This window comes from Macaca nemestrina, chromosome 4 (genome assembly GCF_043159975.1).
Source record: "Macaca nemestrina isolate mMacNem1 chromosome 4, mMacNem.hap1, whole genome shotgun sequence".
Lineage (NCBI taxonomy): Eukaryota > Metazoa > Chordata > Mammalia > Primates > Cercopithecidae > Macaca > Macaca nemestrina.
The window spans coordinates 123,862,717-123,873,304 of record NC_092128.1 but is presented as its reverse complement, the minus strand read 5'-3'; the positions used below and the strand labels follow the sequence as shown (position 1 = coordinate 123,873,304).

The following is a 10,588-nucleotide window of genomic DNA, read 5'->3' as shown; positions in this document are numbered from 1 at the left end:
CTGGCACCCCAGGAGGCAATATTGCTCTGTTTAATCATGTCCGGGCCAGGTACCAGGTAACTGGAGATCGTTCTTTCAGCTTAGCGCCCACTGAAATTCTGCAAACTAGTCAGTTCTAAACTGCTCACCTGCTCTGCCTTGACTTCCCTGCAGAAATTTCAGTAATGGCCTGGCCTGGTCCTTCCCCGTGTTCCTGCCCCTCGGCCTCCTGACCAAGGTTTGTGCTTCCCTGTGTGACCTGTGAAACATGGGTGCCTGCTGTATCTAGGATGGGGGAGCATAACAAACATAGTTTTCCTGAGCTTCTGCTGTGTCTTCTCCTGTGACTGTACCTGGCTGACCTTCATATAAAAGAACAGAAAGAAGTCACCAAATTCAATCTGGGCATATCATGGACAATTTTCCTTCTACATGTCTGAGATTTATTTCCTTCTCTCTATATCCAGTCATTTCTCCTAGAATTATCTCCTCTTCAATTTTGGCTCAGAGCAGTCCACCCAGAGCTCTCTCCTTTCAAGGACATGTTCAATGCCGGGATGAGTCATGGAGAGGAAGTGGAAGCTCAGCCTCTGTGGGCAGGACTTGGCCTTGCAGGCTCTGTAGACACCCTATGTGTGCCAATTCACATATGAATGATCTCAGGTTAGGGCTGAGGGACTTCCTCTTCAATGGACCCTGCCTGCAGCTTAGCTTTCAGGGAAAATTATAACCTGTTGGAAAAACATGAATTATTAGAAAAAAAATGAATTTCACAGTATTTTTGGACTCTAAAACCTCAAGTGGGGTAAAAAGAATTTGACCTCCTACTTAACTCTAGTTTTTATAAGAAAATATAGGCATAGCATTAATTAGTTACTATGGTGTCGTATCACTTTTTCCCCTGGTCTCTTCTTTGCACTTGATTCATCCATGTAAGTGTGAATGGAGATGGCACCTCCTCGAAAATTATTTTCTTTCTCCCAAATTGTTTTTTAGCCTGAAGAAAATTCACACATAAAACAGTCAAGCTGAGAGAGTGTTTTACTTTAGGTGCAAAACTGTTACTATGTTCTGTTGAGGATCTTAAAATCACAGAAAACATTCCTTTTTTCATGAAAGACAGATTTCTAAAAATATAATGTCTTAAAAATTTTGTTTGCCTGCAAAAATACTGTTGAGAGAAAACTATATTTAATCTCAAATAAACATAGTTTACTCAGAAATCACGTTTATTATTTTACACTTTTTATGATATTTATTTGCTGCAATCCATGTATTACAACTCAATACTAAGTTGTAAAGGAAACACATGATTCATATTTTATTATGTAAATATCTATAATTAGTAATTCTTCAGGTTTTATTTTATTGCTCCATCATTGTGAGTTACCTACTCTTACAAACAAAGGGATGAAAGCTATGCCTACTTAACCCTAGTTGTTCCAATCTTTTATCTCTAAGTAGAAATTAGAAAGTACAAGTATTTGTATGTATTTTTCACTTTGTCTTGCTCGTGCCAATTGATGACTACATTTTCTTTCCTTTTCCCAGCACTGCTTGGTCTGAAGCCTTTCTCTAAAATCTTCCCTTTGTTCTGACAACCCAAACAAAAAATCAGAACAGGTAAAACTTGGCTTTGGAAATCAACAGGAATAATGTGAGATTTTCTGCCATTTCACTACCATGAGAGCAATTCCAAGTTTGAGCTACCCCAGAGACGAGCAAATTTGGCAGTTCAAAGGAAAGATAGGAGCGTCATCATTTCTGTAGTTCCCAGAACACGATTCACTAGCAGCCTAAACATATTCACACCTGAGATGGATGAGCTGCATGCTACCTGCAGAGTGGCACTTGTGTAGAATTGGAGCTGATGAAGAAAGCTTTGGGCAGATTCAGAGAGTAGGTGCCAATAAAGTTTCCATGGACTACTATGCAGACTTGTTGTTGTTGTTTACTGTGCTAAGAACTCAACATGAGATCTACTCTCTTAACACATCTCGAAGCGCAGGTGCAATGTTGTAGAGGAGATCTCTAGAAGTGATTCATCCTTCATGAAGGAAACTTTACATCCACTGTACCGCAACTCACCATTGTCCCCTCCTCTCAGCCCTTGGCAGCCACCATTCCACTCTCTGCTTCTCTGAGTCTATTTTAGATTCTCCATATAAGTGAGATCATGAAGTGTTTGTCCTTCAGTGTCTGGTTTATTTCAGTTAGCATAACATTTTCCAGGTTCATCCATGTTGTTGCAAATGGCAGGATCTCCTTCTTTTTAGAAACCAAATAGTATACACAGTTCTTTTAATATATCTTTTGAAGTATGTATACGAATGAATAGTTTATAAGTACAGATCAAAATTAGAACACACGACATACATGTTTCAGCAACATCCTGTTTCTCAACACACTGAGACATTAGAGGAACCTGTGAGGATATTCTAAAGTTATTTCCCACAGAGGCATCTGCCATTGCTCAGAGGTTTATATTTCATGCAATAAATCATCAAACTAATGAGCGAATTATGATTTTACTGCATAGTTTACCACACTTGTTTTTAAACTGCTATTTTTGAGACACATGAACGAGTTTATTGGCATACATAGATTACTGCTTATGTACAAGACTTACAATCAAAATTCTAAACTACGATTTGTTTTGAGCATTTATATTAGGCCAAGAAGAAACCCAAACTAGTAAGACTGCATTAAAGGAATATTATTAAAGGAATAACTTATAAAATGTTATGACCATTACACATATCTGAAGTAATGGAGGTTTGTGTCAAATGTATTCATTCCTTCTCAGGTGCATTTGCTTAAATATTTCAGAAATTTCCTACATAAAAGCCAGTTTTAGAAGGTATATTCTTCAAAATCCATTATACTATGCTACAGGAAACAATAAAATAGTTTGTAATTTCTGTTCTCAGCAATGTTTAATCATGAAATTTTGGATCTAAACTTGGATTCACAGTCCCTGATTTAATTACATTTTAAATTATCCAGGAACTTGGTCATTTATAGACTAAAATTGATTTTCCTGCAAAAATGGAAAAGGCACAGCTACCTCCATGTTTATTTTGTTGCCAATTTTGTCTAGAAACAGTTCTGTTATTCTCTTCTAGGGTGTATAATGTCAGCATGTATACTTAGTAGTGAAAGATATTCACCTGTGTGAAGCCTTGGACCAAAAATAACAAACATTGACTTTATTGTTTATCTCTCTTTAAAGATTTCAGATATTATATGTGTACAATCACATTTGGAAGTTTGCAGTCATAATGTCTCATTGCTTTTTTTAGGATAGTAATGATTAAGTTGCAGAGTCCCTAATGATCAGGGTCTATAACTAAGTTATAAAAATAACCACAAACTTCATCTTCCAACAGTACTGTGAAGTACATAGCCAAAAAGTCTTTCTGCTAAACAATATTTAGATGTGGGTCGGGTGCGGTGGCTCATGCCTGTAATCCCAGCAGTTTGGGAGGCCGAGGCGGGCGGATCACGAGGTCAGGAGTTTGAGACCAGCCTGTCCAAAATGGTGAAACCCTGTCTCTACTAAAAATACAAAAATCAGCCAGGCATGGTGGCTCACTCCTGTAGTCCTAGCTACTAGGGAGGCTGAGGCAGGAGAATCACTTGAACCCAGGAGGCAGAAGTTGCAGTGAGCCGAGATTGTGCCACTGCACTCCAGCCTGGGCAACAGAGTGAGACTCCATCTCAAAAAAAAAAAAAAAAAAAAAAAAAATTAGATGTTATGCAAATGATGTGAAACATAGCAGAGCTTGCAAAAATGATAAGACATATATCAAAGTAGATAGGAGACTATTTGCTTATTTGTTTTTGTAATTTGATCTTGAGGTCCTTCTCTAGAGAATGGCTCTAAACCTCAGCCCTGCCCTGATAGGGCTCAAGGAATTTGTTCGTGGATGTGTATAGTGTGCCTTTCAGGGTACTTCTTTATTGCAGGAGATGGCCTAATGCTGAAGTGTGACCAGGTGTGCCTCTCACAGGAAACTTATTTATATTGGAAGATTCCTTTGTGGCTCTTGTCTGACACGTGTTGAGTTTATTCCTACGAAGACAGCCACTCTCTGAGAGAACAGGACCAGAAAAGAAATTAGGTTTTGGTGTATTGGTAAGACGAAGCCACTTGACAAAACACATGAAATAACAGAATCAGTTTAATACTCACAGATACCACACGGCAGGGGGCAGCACACCTGGAAGGCCAGTGGAAAGTGGGAGCTGTCTGGGACATATACACTGATGTACTGAGTGGAGAGCAAGAGAGAGGTGGGGGGACTTGTGAGCTGAAGCTTTTATTGGGTCCCAGGGTACCAAGCAGGTTTCCCTTGCGACATTCTGATGGGTGGATTTCAAGCAAGCAGGCATGAGTTATGTGGAGTCACGGCATGACTGAGAGATGGTCACTGCACCGTATCTGTGCAGTTCACACGGGACATGGGAATCAGCAGGACAAGTTGAGTAGGTTGTAGTGAGCTGTCCCATAAAAAGGTGGTCACCAGGAGCTGGTTGTATAAGACAGTTATCTGGATTGACGGCCTTGAGGAACTGGGGAGGGCAGAGAACTAGAAATTGTGTCAAGGGTGACTAAGCCCTGTGTCTGGTATGAGAAAGCACAACTTACAGTCAAAGAATAATGCTGAGGCAACATAAAAGTACAGGAATTCACTCAGAGATGGATACTAATATGAAACTAGACACCTGGATATCTTGAAGACAAATGCCTTCCAAAAATAAGAATTTTAGTTGTAATGAGCAAAAACACAGGGAAATAATCACCACATCCAAATACAGCTGGGACATTTTGAGGAGGCTACATCCTGCAGGCAAAGGAACAGGTGTATATCAATCAATCAATCAGCCCACCAGTCAACCAACCAAGCAAACAACCGCTCCCTTTTTCTGGGAGCAGAATGGAAATTGCCTGCTCATGTTTCTGGTTTAAGAGCTTAGACATAGAATTTTTAACTGTTGGTCTATTCTAGAATAAATCTTTAATTCAATTTTATATTAAATTTACAGTTATAAAATTTTCATGTAAAATCGTATTAAATCATAATTTCTATAAAATACTCAATGGAAAGGTTAAATATCAGAGTATACATAATTTAAAAGAGATTTGTTGAGCTGGAGAAAGGATCAAAAAAATTTCTCAGAATGCACACAAAGATATTAGGAGATGATAAATTTGAGAAATAAAAATTTCAAAAAATTCTGAGATGTGGAGGCAAGGAATAGAAGAACAGTAAACATTTACACAGATCTGCAGAAAGGAAAAATGTTATGAGAATAAAGCTTTGAAAACATAATGGTTTAGAAAGTTCTAAGATTGATGGGCTTACAGACACAGGAAGCACAACATATTTCAGTAGAATAAATAGAAAATCTATGTGAAACTGAAAAACAGTAACAGAAAATGAGAAACAGTGAGGAAGACTATTTTTAAGATAGAGAGAAAATTACAATAAATAAATATGTGAGAGCGTATATATTGGAAGTCAGAAGATAGTAGGAAAATATCTTCATTGTGTGGTGATGGAAAATAACTTTCAATTAAGAAAAGCGTAAGAAAATAATGTTTTACAAATCAGGGTAGAAGAAAGATTTTTTCAGTTTAAAAATTAATGAGAAATTTGTTTTCAAAATAATCTTAACAAAGAATTTCCAAAAACATTGTATAAGAAGTAGTAAACTTCCAGACAAAAGATTGAAATATTGGAAGCAATGAAAAATAAAATAATAAACATGTGAACAAACATAAAGAAGCATTGCACCAGGTGAGGTGGCTCATGCTTGAAATCCCCACAATTTGCTAGGCCTAGATGAAATCATTACTTGAAAGCAGGAGTTTGAGACCAGCATGGCAAACAAAGTGAGACCTTGCATCTGCAAAAATAAAACGAAATAAAATAAATTATCCTGTGTACCAGGCCATTCGTGTATTACTCTAAATAAATATCTGAGACTGGGTGATTTATAAAGAAAAGAAGTTTAATCGGCTCACAATTCTACAGGCTGTACAGGAAGCAGAGTACTAGAATCACTAGAATCTGCTCCTGGGGAGGCCTGAGAAGGCTTCCAATCATGGTGGAAGGCAAAGGGGGAGCAGGCATGTCACATGGCAAAAGCAACAGTAAGAAGCAGAGAAAGGTACCACACACTTTTAAAAGACCAGATGTCAAGAGAAAGCACTCACTATATTTCAAGGAGAGCCTTAGGGGATGGTGCTAAACCATTCATGAGAAATTCATCCCCATAATCTAATCACCTCCCACCAGTCCCACCTCCAACACTGAGGATTACATTTCAACATGAGATTTGGACGTGGCAAATGTCCAAATAAGATCATCCAGGTGAAGTGTGCCTGTAGTCCCAGCTACTTGGGAGGCTGAGGCAGGATGATCGCTTGAGTTTAGGATTTCAAGGTTGCAGTGAGCTATGATTGAGACACTGCTCACCAACCTGGGTGATAGAGTAAGAGCCCATCTCTAATTTTAAAAAATAGAAATAAAATAAAAATGAAACAAAAATAAAAAATAAATACTGTTTTGGCCGGGCGTGGTGGCTCATACCTGTAATCCCAGCACTTTGGGAGGCCAAAGTGGGTGGATCACTTGAGGTCGGGAGTTTGAGACCAGCCTGGCCAACATGGCAAAATCCTGTCTCTACTAAAAATGCAAAAACTAGTTGGGCTTGGTGGCACATGCCTGTAGTCCCAGCTACTTGGTAGGTTGAGGCAGGAGAATCGCTTGAACCTGGGAGGCTGAGGTTGCAGTCAGCCGAGATTGTGCCACTGCACTCCAGCCCGGATGACAGAGAGAGATTCTGTCTCAAAAAATAAAATAAAATAATATGATAAATATTGATTTATAGAACAATACATGTACATGCTAAATTTAGAAGTTAGGATAAAGATAAAATATGGAGCAACCCTATACTAAAGTGTACTGCATACCTTATACAATACTATGGTAAGTTTAACTTCTTAATAGAGAAATTAACATTTTCAGTTTAACCACTAAAACTGCAGTAATGGAGTATATAACTTCCAAAGTTGGTAGGAGGTAAAAATGGAATGAGATGCAAAACATAGTTAGCATAAAGGGAAGGAAAGTAACAATGAAAGAGGAGGATAAGGAAGGAAGAAAATAAAACAAATAAAGTAAAATACCTAAATATATTCAAGAAAAGCTGGAAAATAGGAAAACAGCTTAAAGCAAGCCATAAATAAAACAAAATATAATGAGATTCAAGTCAAGATGGCAGACTAGAAGCAGCTCTTGAACCACTCTTAGGATGAGAAAACAAGGTGGATGGTGAACACTAGCCCTGAGTAATGACTGTGAGCCAATCACCTAGGAAACATTGCAGGATCCATCAAGGCAGCAAGGGATGCAGAGGACAGAGAAGGGCAAAGCTGAGCAGCATCCCATCTAGGACCAGTGCAGAGCCAGGAGAAGCTCCCAACATGGGGAAAGAGTGAGTGAGTCACAGCCCCCAGGGGTTCACACTTTCTGCAGCGACCTGCCCGAGCCTGTAAATGAGAGGAACGTCCTGAACTTCCCCAGGGCCTCTAAACTATACAGAGAGTGCCCAGAGTTTTTCAGGAGACAACACGCAATATCCATGGAGACCTCCACAGGTCTCAGACCCGGAGCAGCCTGGCACCAGTGCCATAGTCACATTAGAGGCCACAGCAGCAGTGCCCAAAAGCAGTAAATTTGCTCCACTCCCCTTCACCGGGCAAGACTCAGTGCCAGCTTCCAGTACGGTGCCCTATTTCTGCTTGAACTGTGCAGCCCAGTGCAGTCCTGTGTTCCCCCATGGAACATCTGGAAAGCAGGGTGGGCAATTCCAACTGCTCCTGTTGCTCGCAACCCCATGCCTTTTGCGGCTACCAGCACAGCAGACCCACTTCTGCCTGAACTCTGTGGGTGGGTGCAGCTCTGTGTTCCCCCTGGGAAGCACCCAGTCAGTGGATTGGGTGACCCCATCCACCTCTGCTCCTCCTAGTCTGGCAAGCCACACCAGTTGGGGATTCCCACACAATGGACCCATCTCTACCTAAACTTTCTGGGAGGTTGCAGATCCATGCTCCCTGGGAAGCACACAGATAGTGGATTGGGTGACCTCACCCACATCCACTGCTCTTAGCAGATGGGACTCGCCAGCATGGTAGCACTCGAGCAAGGGAGAGCCCTCACTCTTGAAACAATGGGAGGGATGAGGTGTCTGGATTCATGGGCTGGTGGAGGAGCAGGGTGTGCCTCCCTCCACAGGACTGGCACAGAAAGCATGGGGTCTGTCTGCCAACCACCACCCCTGCCTGCCAGAGCACCTAACCAGGGAAATGTGGGCATGGAGCCAATGATCAGAGGAGGCTCCTCCAAGGCTCAGGCGCAGTTCAGGTGAGGGGTCATCTCTCTCTTCGTCAACCACAGAGCACTACTGCCAACTGTGCCAAAACTCAAAAGAGTCATTTGGCTGAATAAAAGCCTATCTGCTGGCCAATACTCTTAAGCATCATCTACTGGATCAGAACGCCGAAACAACACCAAAACATTTTGCCAATATACAGTGCCTGTGAAAACCAAGGAAAAAACAAGGAAAACAAATAGATTCTGTACAGTGTCCTGGCCTTCTCAAAACAGCCAGAAATGAAGCCAACTGACTATACTCAACTTACATCACAGTTAAAGGAACATCAGCCCTCACACATGAGAATCAACACAAGAACTCTGGAAACTCAAAAAGCCAGAATTCCCCCTTAGAAACGAACACACTACTTCCCCAGAAATGGTTCTTAGCCACATTGAGATGTCTGAAATGACAGATATAAAGTTCAGAATCTGCATGGCAAAGAAACTCATGGAAATCAAAGAGAAAGTTGAAATCCAATCTGAGGAATCCAGTAAAACAATCCAGGAACTGAAAGACTAAATGGTTATCTTAAAAAAGAATAAAACTGAACTTCTAGAACTTGAGAATCCACTTCAAGAATTTCTCAGCCGGGTATGGTGGTTCATGCTTGTAATCCCGGCACTTTGGGAGGCCGAGGTGGGCGACTCACGAGGTCAGGGGTTCGAGACCAGCCTGGCTAACGTAGTGAAACCCCGTATCTAATAAAAATAGAAAAATTAGCCAGGCATGGTGGCACACACCTGTAGTCCCAGCTATTCGGGAGACTGAGGTAGGAGAATCACTTGAAGGTAGAGGTTGCGGTGAGCAGATGGTGCCAATGCACTCCAGCCTGGGCGACAGAGTGAGACTCCATCTCAAAAAAAAAAAAAAAAAGAATTTCTCAATACAATCAGAAGCATCCACACATCCACCGCAGAATAGATCAACCCAAAGAAAGAGTCTCAGTGCTTGAAGATCAGTTATTTGAATCAACTCAGAAAAAAACAAATAGAAAAGAAATTTAAAATATGAACAGAAATACATTATGCAAAGAGACTAAATCATATGACTCATGGGCTTTCCTGAAAGAGAAAGAAAGTAAGCAACTTGGAAAACATATCTGAGGATATAGTCCATGAAACTTTCCCCAACCTTGCTACAGATGAGGTCATACAACTTCAAAAACTACAGAGACCCCTGCAAGATACTGCACAAGATAACCATCACCAAGGCACATAGTCATCATATTCACTGAGGTCAAAAATAAAGAAAATCTTAAAGGAAGCTAGAGAGGACAGTCAGGTCACCTGTAAAGTGAACTCCATCAGGGTAGCAGCAGCCTCTCAGCAGAAACCTAACAACTCAGAAGAAACTGGGGGCCTACTTTCAGCATTCTTAGAGAAAAGAAATTCCAACCAAGAATATAACAGTCGGCCAAACTAAGCTTTAAAAGCAGAGAAATAAAATCCTTATCAGACAAGCAAGCACCAAAGGAATTCATTACCACCAGAACTTTTACAGAAAGTTCTCAAGCAAGTACTAAACATGGAAGCAAAATACTACCTATACTCCAGCACATAGCCTACAGACAATATAAAACAATTACATAATTAAGCCTACAAAACAAACAGCCAACCACATAATGATAGGATCAAAATCTCATATGTCAATACCAATGCTGAATATAAATGGTTTAAACACCTCATTTAAAAGGCATAGAGTGTCGAGCTGGATAAAAAGAGAATACCCAAATGTCTTCTGTCTCCCAGAGATGCACCCTCACATGTAATAACACCCACAGGCTCAAAGTAAGGGGATAAAGATCTACCAAACTAACGGAAAACAAAAAAGAGCAGAAATCACTCTTCTTATATCAGAAAAAAACAGATTTTAAACCAACAACAACCAGGAAGAACAAAGAGGGGCATTACGTAATGATAATGGCTTCAAATCTATGAGGAGACTTAACTATCTTAGATATATATGCACACAACAAAGGAGTACTCAGATTCACAAAATCAGTTCTTATTGACCTAGGAAGAGACAAAGACAACCACACATTAATAGGGGGGACTTCAACACCCCAGTGACAGCGTTAGACAAATCATCAAGGCAGAAAACTAACAGTGAAATTCTGGACTTAAACTCAACACTTGAGCAATTGAATGTAATAGACACTACA

The 10,588-nt window shown here is 40.3% G+C and overlaps 1 long non-coding RNA gene across 1 annotated transcript in view; it reads right to left on the bottom strand.

The window, feature by feature from the left end:
* Window positions 1-410: 410 nt before the first annotated feature.
* Window positions 411-10,588, bottom strand: part of LOC139362556 (uncharacterized) — a 30,546-nt gene continuing 20,368 nt past the window's right edge. Inside the window, exon 4 of the long non-coding RNA XR_011621707.1 lies at window positions 411-710. This is a non-coding gene — a long non-coding RNA (uncharacterized lncRNA). The remainder of the gene's footprint in view (window positions 711-10,588) is intronic.